Source organism: Lissotriton vulgaris, unplaced genomic scaffold (genome assembly GCF_964263255.1).
Source record: "Lissotriton vulgaris unplaced genomic scaffold, aLisVul1.2 SCAFFOLD_511, whole genome shotgun sequence".
Classification (NCBI taxonomy): Eukaryota; Metazoa; Chordata; class Amphibia; order Caudata; family Salamandridae; genus Lissotriton; species Lissotriton vulgaris.
In genome coordinates this window covers 899,212-910,140 of record NW_028252725.1, presented here as the reverse complement: position 1 = coordinate 910,140, position 10,929 = coordinate 899,212, and positions in this window count along the sequence as shown.

Here is a 10,929-nt window from a genome sequence, read left to right as displayed (position 1 = left end):
GAAGCCAGCTCCAATCACAGCAAAGAACTCTTCAATATCGTCAGAGAGTTCCAAAACCCTTCAGCCATGGAAAACATCATCATCCCTTCCCAGCAACATTGCGACGCCATAGCAAACTTCTTCCACGACAGTATCTCCACCATCTACAAGAACTTTGAACCCCAGCACACCCCCTTTGACCTCTTTGGCCATCTCGCTCTCGCTCTCGCAAGTCCCAACTGCACACTCACCACCTGGGACCAGCTTACCACCCAAAACACTGATGCAATCATAAACTTCTTCCACTCAGGAGCCCCCCCATGGACCCATGTCCTCACATCTTCACCCTCGGGAGCAAGAAGATAAGCTGTGTGCTCACCACCCTCTTTAACGCCTTCATCACCACTGCCACCTTCCCGAAGAATGGAAACACAGAGAAATCAAACCTCTTCTCAAGAAACCTTCAACCGAACCCAGCGAACTCAAAACTACTGCCCCATCTCTCTGCTCTGATTCCCTGCCAGAGTACATGAAAAAGCCCTTAACTGCCAACTCACTGAACACCTGGAGAAAAACCATCTTGTGAACACCTCCCAATCAGAACTCTGCGCCAACCACTGCACTGAAATCACCCTAATTGCTACCACCAACTACATCAGAGCCCTCCTAGACTGAGGAGAGATGGCAGCTGTGATCTTCCTCAACCTCTCAGCAGGGTTCGACACTGGGTCCCACCACACCCTCATCAAAAGACTTCACTACATCGGAATCTAAGGAGACACCCTCAAATGGATCACCTCCTTCCTCTCCAAAACAAATCAGGGAGCCCGTTATCTCCATTAATTTCAGAACCCAAGATTATCATCTGCGGAGTTCCTCAATGCTTGCCCGTCAGCCCCACTCTGCTCAACACCTATTGATCCCCTTGGCCAACATCGACAGAGCCCTTGAATTAAACATCATATCCTACGCAGATGACACCCCACACACAGCCTCTCACTCTCAGAAGACCCCACCACCACAACAGCTAACTTCCACAGGTGTATGATGAGCGTCACCAACTGGATGAAACACAACTGCCTGAAACTCAACACAGAAAAGACAGAAGTTCTGCTCTACAGCAACAACATCTCCCCGTGGATGGACTCCTGGTGGCCCACGGAACTAGGGGGCATATTATCAAGGGGGTTTATCACCCCTTTTTTGGCTTTAAAAGCCAAGAAAGCGGAGATAATATTATCTCCCTATTACCTAGCTGTCGCTAACACCAGTTAGCGATAGCTAGTAGGAGATAGCGACCATCTTGGGCCCTGCTTTGCATGTCAGTGATATTTATCACTAATGGGTAAAACACAAACAATTGAAGGAGGGTCTGAGGGAAATTTAAAGACCTGCCCAGTTCGTATCCCCCTAACTGTAATCCTAACAACAAAAGAACCGGGGGTCTATAACGGAGCTTCAAGTACTCCGAGCTGCTGCAAAACTCCTACATACGTGAGTTAGGCGCTAATAGAGCTACAAAAGTCTCTATATCAAAATGTGTGCCAGGACAAACCTGTCGAAGGACCTACTGAAATTGTTGGTAAGACCCGTACAGAGATGTGTTGGATTCCCATCAAATAGGTATGTAGATCAAGTGTTCACATTTTGATATAGAGACTTTTGTAGCTCTATTAGCGCCTAACTCACTTATGTAGGAGTTTTGCAGCAGCTCGGAGTACTTGAAGCTCCGTTATAGACCCCCGGTTCTTTTGTTGTTAGGATTACAGTTAGGGGGATACGAACTGGGCAGGTCTTTAAATTTCCCTCAGACCCTCCTTCAATTGTTTGTGTTTTACTGTTTAGAGCAGCTGCCAGCTGCGGGTCTTTCTCTTAGACTACACTCTATGGAGGTAGTTCTTTCGCTAGGGACACTGTGTGCTCTAGTCTGCACCACTGAATCTTCTGGGGAGGTATTAGGTTCAGTTTCCTTTGAGTCTAGGGTCACCCACCTTCACTTTGGTCCTTTAGGGCTCTTTACAGATGTACCCTTGGCACACTGTTTGCCTATATGTGAGTTTGAACTAACAAGCAACATCATTAGAGACCACTTTGATGGATCTTTATAAATAGACATCAGCCCGGTCGACTATTTCGCGCTTGCAAACACTTGCGCTATGGTTAAATAAAGCACCTTTATTTTTGAACTAGTTCAAATTTCAAACTACAAAGATGGCCGTAATGATGTCATCTTGTAGTTCTTGGGTGAACTACAACACAGTGGATTGTGACATCACTCTGTAGTTCAATCGAATCCCGCGAGAGTACGTGATACTCCGCCCCTATCTCCTTTATAAGCTTCCTGTGGGCAGCCATTTTTGCCTTCCACAAAGCTCGGGTCCTGCGATGAGACAACGCCGGACAGGTTAGTGGCTCATTAGGATTTATGTTTGGCCTTTTTTTCTTTTGGGGTGGCATAGACTGGTTCACCTATGTTTCTGGGATATGAGACCAGGCTTGGTCTGTCAAACTTTTGCTAGCCCAGATCTAAACCTGCTACAGTTTAGCTCCATCCTATTTAGGACACTCATATTTAGAGGAAAGCTTTTTACATTAAGTGATGGATCTTGGGAACCTGGGACTTTTATGGGCTCTGTGACTTATTCCACCCTTAGGATTTTTTTGTGGCTCTGTGAAGCTTGACTGTTATAGGGGCTATATTATGTATTGGAGGGAGAGATAGAGTAGTACTGTCCACCCTTCCGTTCATTACCCCTTCCTTGCCTTCACAGAGCGGGGCCTCCTTTTTCCTGAGCTGGGTTCCAGGAAAGGTGAGGTACACTCCCTGTACTATTCAGGTGAGTAACCTTAGTAAAATAAATTGGCTTAATTAGTACAAGCCAGTGCCAGGTCTTTCCTGTTTTGATAGGACTTACTACAATTTATTTCTTGTTTCTTGTTAACAGATGTAAGAGACACCATTTGGTACAGAGGAACACGATTTTGGACTATTTATGTATATCCTTTACAGATTGTCGTTACGTTCACTTTATGTATGCAGTAGCTAATGCTTAGAACTCTGGCCCTGAAGAAAGCCATGGGATCTTGTCCCTACCGGCTGAAACATGTTGGCCTTGTAAATGCAGTTATATGTTTAGACTGCTTCCTCTGCATTGTTCTTGTTTGTTTGAGGGAAAGGACAAATTACATTAGAGTTTTTCGCCTATTGATCCTTTTACCCCTTGTTTTTAACTCACACATCTTTTGATTTTTGCACTGCACTCGATCCCATCTTTATCATTTGTTCATGGGTACCTTAGCGATTGATGGTGCGACCCAATTGAGTAAGGGCGATGGATGGGTCTCATTGATCAAGAGACATACCACCCCATTTTTGGATGACCAAATGAGAACACTTGATCTACATACCTATTTGATGGGAATCCAACACATCTCTGTACGGGTCTTACCAACAATCTCAGTAGGTCCTTCGACAGGTTTGTCCTGGCACACATTTTGATATAGAGACTTTTGTAGCTCTATTAGCGCCTAACTCACTTATGTAGGAGTTTTGCAGCAGCTCAGAGTACTTGAAGCTCCGTTATAGACCCCCGGTTCTTTTGTTGTTAGGATATTTATCACTAATGACATGCAAAGTGGGCGTGCCAAGATGTTAGCGACTGGAAACAGTCGCTAACATCGCTATCTCCTATCACCAGCTTTTGGAGATATTCGCGCTAAGCGCAAATATCTCCAAAAGCTAACACCTGCCCCTGAGCAGTTCTTAGCCATGTTATCCAATGGTAGGTGGATAACATGGCTAAGAGCATTAGCTCGGTAATGCATGAATATCGCTGACTTTTCAGCGATATTCATGCATTTCGGCCGATTTTTATCGCTTAGGAGATAAACCTTGATAATAGCAAGGTTCCTAAGCAATAAAAATCGCCGCAGCTCGGCGATAAAAATATCCCCGCTAAACCAGCATAGCGATAATTATCGCTAGTTGTTGGTAATATGCCCCTAGGACCTTTCACACTCCAACATACCATGCTCGGAATCTCGGCTTCATCCTGGACAGCAGACTCACCATGAAAACCCAAACCAATTCAGTCTCATCTGCCTGATTCTTCACTCTTGGCAGGCTCCGCATCATCACCAGAAACACTGTCACTCAACCCCTCGCCACCAGTCACCTAGGCTACTGTAACGCACTCTCCACAGGAATAACCACTAACCTCCTGAAGAAACTGGAAACCATACAGAACTCAGACTCGAGGTCCCCAAGCGAATCCATATCACCCCTCAACTCAAGAAACTCCACTGGCTCCCCATACAGAAGAGATGCCAATTCAAGATGCTTATCCACATCTACAAGGCCCTGCATAACCAAGGATCAGCCTACCTCAACCACCGCCTGAACTTTCACCAACCCTCCAGACACCTACTCTCTGTCTCCCTCATGCACACCTCCCGCTTCCACGGAAGCAACAGTGGAGGACGCTCCTCCTACCTCCCGTCAAAATCCTGGAACAACCTCCCCCTCAACTCCAGACCGCCGCCTCTCTCCTGGGATTCCAGAAAGCGCTCAAGACCTGGCTGTTCAACTTAAACCACCTAAAGCAACAATATTCTCAGCACCTTGACACCCTCACAGGTGATTAGCTGCACTGCATAAATCCTGCTTGATTGATTGAATCTCACTTTCTTGTAGATTTTTGTTATTATGCTGGGGATTGACAGCATATTGGTCTATATGTTTCCTGTTCACGGTTAACATTGAGCCCAACGGCTCCATGTAAAATTGAACAAAACTGTGAAAGAATTGTTCTTTGAGGAACACAACAGAAGATTGAGTGATTCTGCTGATAGAGCGCCATGTTATTCTGAATTTTGTAGGGGTGCATCATAACCACGAGTAGTCAGCACCCGCATATTTAGAGGACTGTGTTAATGTGTGATTATTAGAAATGTAGGACTGGACCGAGTATATTGTAAGTGTGTGCTCATGTCATTTGAAGACTCATGTAGTGCTTTAACTGAGAATATGCCTTACATAATGTTGAAAATGTTGCTTCGTGTTTAAAAATGTTGCATTAGGATTAAACGTGCCATATTAGAAGTTGCACATGTAGGGTTGCCTATTAATGAAAAAAGGAATGCTTAAACATGAGAAAGAGAAATGCTATGGACTGTAATGCTTTAGAATGACTTTGAATGTAATGCTTATGTTGTAATATTAGAAATGCATTTAAAAGTGTAAAGGCCGAGACATGAAAACGCTAGCAGAGGCCTGACTGCAATTTCTTAGCTTGACTTAATGTTGTAGACCTGAAATGCATTTTCCTTGGGAAATGCTCATTTTCTCAGTTGAATTTCGAATTGTAACTTAGAGTGCGTGCAAGGTTGCTTTCTCGCACGTTTCTGTTGCAGATGCAAGGACACATAGCTTGTTAGGTAGAATAATTCTTTGTTTGAGGAGTTATGCTGGTACAGTCGAATGATGAGGGAGTACCAAAGAATGTGTAAACAATACATCTGGCGGAGAACGTGCCTGGGACCCAAGGACACAGCAACGGTTTTTGGATGAAGTTGAAGGGTTGCTGGAAAAATCCTTGAGGAAGCACCTGCCTGAAGGGGTTTGTTTTGGGCGTGTTTACTGTTTTAGGGATTTTGTGTTAGGGACAGCACCCCGAGGGTGGAGAGCAGAAGGAGCAGAATGCAGTCCTAGAGGAAAATTGGAGTAGACGGGCAGGAGAGGGGTGTAGGGAGGAGCATCTTAGAACGAGCGCTGTAGCGTAGGCTACTTACCTAAGGAAATCGGGCTTACTTCTTAGGAAGTCTTCACTGCTGACACCTTTTTTTGTCTTGCCTTGGAGGGATGCTGAGTAAAGATGTCATCTTAGAGTTAGTGTAAGAATAGACTAACCTTTTCTTTCCTTTTGAGTAAATGCAGCCAAGGCTTCAAGCAGGAACTGTCATTGTTTGCCTGATGCTTCTTGATCTTACGTTGATTTACATCTTGAGTCGTCTGAGACTCTTGCGTAGGATTATGGTTGTATTAGTGCCAGTCTATTTCCTACACCTCTTGCTGAGGTGCTTGTATGTTCAGTTATTTTTGGCTTTGTAATAAATCTTTTCAAATGTTACTTCGTAGTCGGTGGTCCTTTGAGATTGGATTAATTTGGTCATTTATAAAAATTGGCATGTTATGTTTTGGTGATCTTCCCTTTACACTTCTTAGCAGACAACAAAGGTCCAGTCGACCAAGGATTCTAAAGATTGGTAAGATAAAATCTAGATATGAATCCGGCTGTAACACTGCGATCTATTGTCTTTCTATAACAAATTAGTCATTGCCACCGAAAAAGCATCACATAGTTTTCAGACTAAGCCATTCATTCTATTGTGGGGCTGAGGTAAGTCATCAGAGTGTGATGGTCAATAGAATCAAATGCGGCTGCTAAGCCCAGTAAACCAGCAGACACCTGCTTATGCATTGGTTGCTGGATCCCACATTGTTCAATTCAATATTCTCATTTCAGCTAAGGTTTTAGGCACCAACCGTAGGTTTTGTAGCCAATTTCTCATGGACAGGTCATTGTGGAACAAAGGAAGCATTGAGATCAACGATTATTGCCAAATGCAATGAGACAAGGCGGCCATACAAGAATACATTGCTGTGAGCACTGTTCATCAAAGTTGGCCAGCCATGTGCTGTCAATCTCCAGAAAAACAATATTTATTTTTCCAGCTGGTTGTCCTGCACAGACCTTGCAATAATTCAGTGATGCCGTTGGAAATGCCAAGCAGATGCTGCCAGTATTTTGTATGACAATATGCCATCTGTCAGCAAGTTTCTCAGTCCAAACCGCCTTGCTGTGAAGCTTTTGCTTTCCTAACTGGTTGGTTATTTTGCATGGCTTGTAATATTGTGAAAATCCTTGTGGCTTTCCTGTCGCAGTCTTTCTTTTTTGAAACACAATATGGCTTCCTAATTATGGCGTGACACCATGGCATTCATGTCACTATACATTACCCCTTCTTTTAAGAGCTGCGTTAATAATAGGACTTGTTGGGCATAGACAATGCCCTTGCAAAGCGTCAGGTGATTGGTTGATGAAAGCTATGGCCATGTAACCTAAAGTTAATGTGAGCTTGAAAGGATTTCTCAATGTAATAATTTATTCACACAAATACTAATGATAAATAGAGGCGAAGAGTTCACAACTTACTTCATTGACTAACCGAATCTTGTGCTTCACAATATTTGAAGTTTTAATCGTTAGCCTAGTCTCCTGGCAGACCTCAAGTTTGCATTGCTCTTTGATGGCGGAGACACTCGAATGTCATTCAGTCAGCTGCCTATAGAGCAACTTGTACCCAATGGGAGAACCTGAGGTTCATACTTGGTCCTGCAGCTTCTTTTTGTTCCTTCAGTAAGTACAGAACACAGGAATATTGTTACAGTATCCCGGGGACGTCTTAGAATGTGCAGCCTCTCGAAGTCCCCTTACTGGTGACCGCCCATGGTCTGTACATACCACATGCAGGATTCTGGCCCACCCTTCCCACAAGTACTATTCAACCATACTGTCAGTCTTTCCAGGCTTGTGGAGTAGTGGGTAGAACAAAGCACTATCTAGGTAGGCGTGGCCGTACTCTCCACTAACTAAGTAGTGATGGAAAGTTGGCCTCTCCACTAACTAACTCATGACGGAAAGATGGCCTCGGAACCAACTAATTAAGGACGGAAAGGTGGTCTCTCCCCTGACTAACTCATGGTGAAAAGTTGGCCTCGCAACCAACTAACTAATGATGGAAAATTGGCCTCTCCACTAACTAACTCAGGACCGAAAGTTGGCGTCGCAACCAACTAACTAATGACGGAAAGTTGGTCTATCCAGTAACTAACTAATGGTGAAAAGTTGGGCTCTCCACTAAATAACTAATGATCGAAAGATAGCCTCTCAACTAACTAACCTATGATGGAAACTTGGGCTCTCACCTAACTAACTAATGATTGAAAGTTGGCCTCTCCACTAACTAACTAATAATGAAAAGTTGGCCTCTCCACTAGCTAACTAATGATGGAAAGTTAACCTCTCCGCTAACTAATGATGAAAAGTTGGCCTCTCTGCTAACTAACTAGTGATGGAAAGCTGACCTCTACCCTAACTAACTAGTGATGGAAAGCTGACCTCTGATGGAAAGCTGACCTCTCCCCTAACTAACTAGTGATGGAAAGCTGGCCTCTCCCCTAACTAACTAGTGATGGAAAGATGGCCTCGGAACCAACTAATTAAGGACGGAAAGGTGGTCTCTCCCCTGACTAACTCATGGTGAAAAGTTGGCCTCACAACCAACTAACTAATGATGGAAAATTGGCCTCTCCACTAACTAACTCAGGACCGAAAGTTGGCGTTGCAACCAACTAATTAATGACGGGAAGTTGGTCTATCCAGTAACTAACTAATGGTGAAAAGTTGGGCTCTCCACTAAATAACTAATGATCGAAAGATAGCCTCTCAACTAACTAACCTATGATGGAAACTTGGGCTCTCACCTAACTAACTAATGATTGAAAGTTGGCCTCTCCACTAACTAATAATGAAAAGTTGGCCTCTCCACTAACTAACTAATGATGGAAAGTTAACCTCTCCGCTAACTAATGATGAAAAGTTGGCCTCTCTGCTAACTAACTAGTGATGGAAAGCTGACCTCTCCCCTAACTAACTAGTGATGGAAAGCTGACCTCTGATGGAAAGCTGACCTCTCCCCTAAATAACTAGTGATGGAAAGCTGACCTCTCCCCTAACTAACTAGTGATGGAAAGCTGACCTCTGATGGAAAGCTGACCTCTCCCCTAACTAACTAGTGATGGAAATCTGACCTCTCCCCTAACTAACTAGTGATGGAAAGCTGACCTCTGATGGAAAGCTGACCTCTCCCCTAACTAACTAGTGATGGAAATCTGACCTCTCCCCTAACTAACTAGTGATGGAAAGCTGACCTCTGATGGAAAGCTGACCTCTCCCCTAACTAACTAGTGATGGAAAGCTGACCTCTCCCCTAACTAACTAGTGATGGAAAGGTGACCTCTCCACTAACTAACTAATGATGGAAACTTGGCCTCTGGACCGCCAGGAATACATTACTGAGCAGTCAAGGCCTCTCTCAAGGGAGCTGGTGTAGGGCAAGTCTAGTACAGTGCCACCCATCCTCACAGCTGCAGTAAAGAAGTGGATGTCCACCCGGAGCTGTGAGTGCAATACACATTATTAACAGCTCAAAATATCTACAATTATTTCCAGTTTAAATGGGAATTAAAAAAAGAATAAGCATACATAAAATAGTACACAATACAACAGTAACACATTGCAGTGGTAAGACGAGAGGTGCCAGGTATCTACGCTGCATATCTCACAATACTGAAGTTGTAAAAATGTCCACCATCCTGAAAGCAAAAACATAGCACCAGAACAGTGAAAGGTTATAGAGTGTTTGCAAATATGTACTGATTGTGAGCAGTGACTGGTAACAATCACCTCACTGTGAAATGGAGGATCACAGTCCTTTGTTACGAGCCAGTAACCTTTAATGCTCGCATCACTAGTAGATAGTACGCTGCAATGCAAAGCAAAAGGAGGCAATCTCAAACTGGAGAAAGCGAGGGGTATATTTATTTAAGAGTTGCATTGCCTTTGCACCACGCAATAAGGCCCAAGAGCAACGCAAGTCTTAAGTTAAATTTATCAAGCAACGCTAGGCTACCTCGCATGGCCATACGCGGCCTTGCGCAGGCTGATTAATCTTGAGTAACGAATGCAGCGCAAATCCCTATGTTGTGTTACTCTACCTCCAGGGATGCGTTTCATGGGTGGCGCAAGGGTGTTCCCACGCATCCGCCCAAGGATTGTGGTGCATTCCTCACTTACCATTACAGGTAGACCTGAGAATGTGTCAAAATGCTATCCCTCCCTAGGTGATGCGTAGCGAGGAGAAATATCTTTGTTGCTTCCATAGAAGGAGCGAATTGAATCTCAGGATTGTTTTTGTGCAGGAAGGTGGCCCTTCCTGCACAAAAACAATCCGGCATGCAACACAGGCACCCTTGCACCATGGTGCAATGTGTGTAGATTGGCGCTAGGCAGCACATTGTGTGTGAGAGCAGGGAATAGGCAGGAATGTGCCGTATAATGTTAGACATGGTGCATTCCTGCTGTTTCCTTACATGTAGTGCAGCAAGAGGACTTGCTGCACTGCGTGATCATTTCATAAATTTGCCCCTGGGATTACTCTATCGAGGGCGGTATCCTTAAACCCTAGGGTTAGGATTGATTGCCTACAATGGTGAATACTCACTACCCAGGGGCTATTGAGTTCTCCAATCAGGAGGGAGAATCTTAATGCTGATGGTGCCAGACTTCAGCAAATTGTACAAACCCACAGGCACAAAGGACTTGCCTCAGATTGACCAGGTCTTTTCCAATCCGGCTGGCTGTAAGGTGACCCGGTCAAGTTTGTGTACTCCTCCGCTGTTTGGGATTTTCAGCATCAGGACAGCCCAGCAGATCTTTATCAGTGGTACTCAGGTTGCCTACATCCAGTAGGCATCGTGCAGCCCTCAGCACCTTGTTCTGGAAGCATCAAGAGCAGTAGGGGTCATGCTAGCTTGTGACCTTGGAGGTGTACAAGAAGCCAAATGGGCATTGGGTTGTCCTTTGTGGGCAGCACTCACCCTCCACCTTGCAACCAATATTCTCACAAAATTAACTGTACACAAACAGCTAAATGCAACCCCAACAAACGGTACACAAGTACTGTTTGCAAAGCATTTATCATACAGACACACTGGCCGATGAGCGGCTCAATAGTGTACAATGTTACATATCAGGGTTTCCACATGGAATCGTTTCACCTGTTTAAGACCAGGTTTTCACTGATCTTAATTTTGGCACTGCCTCCTGT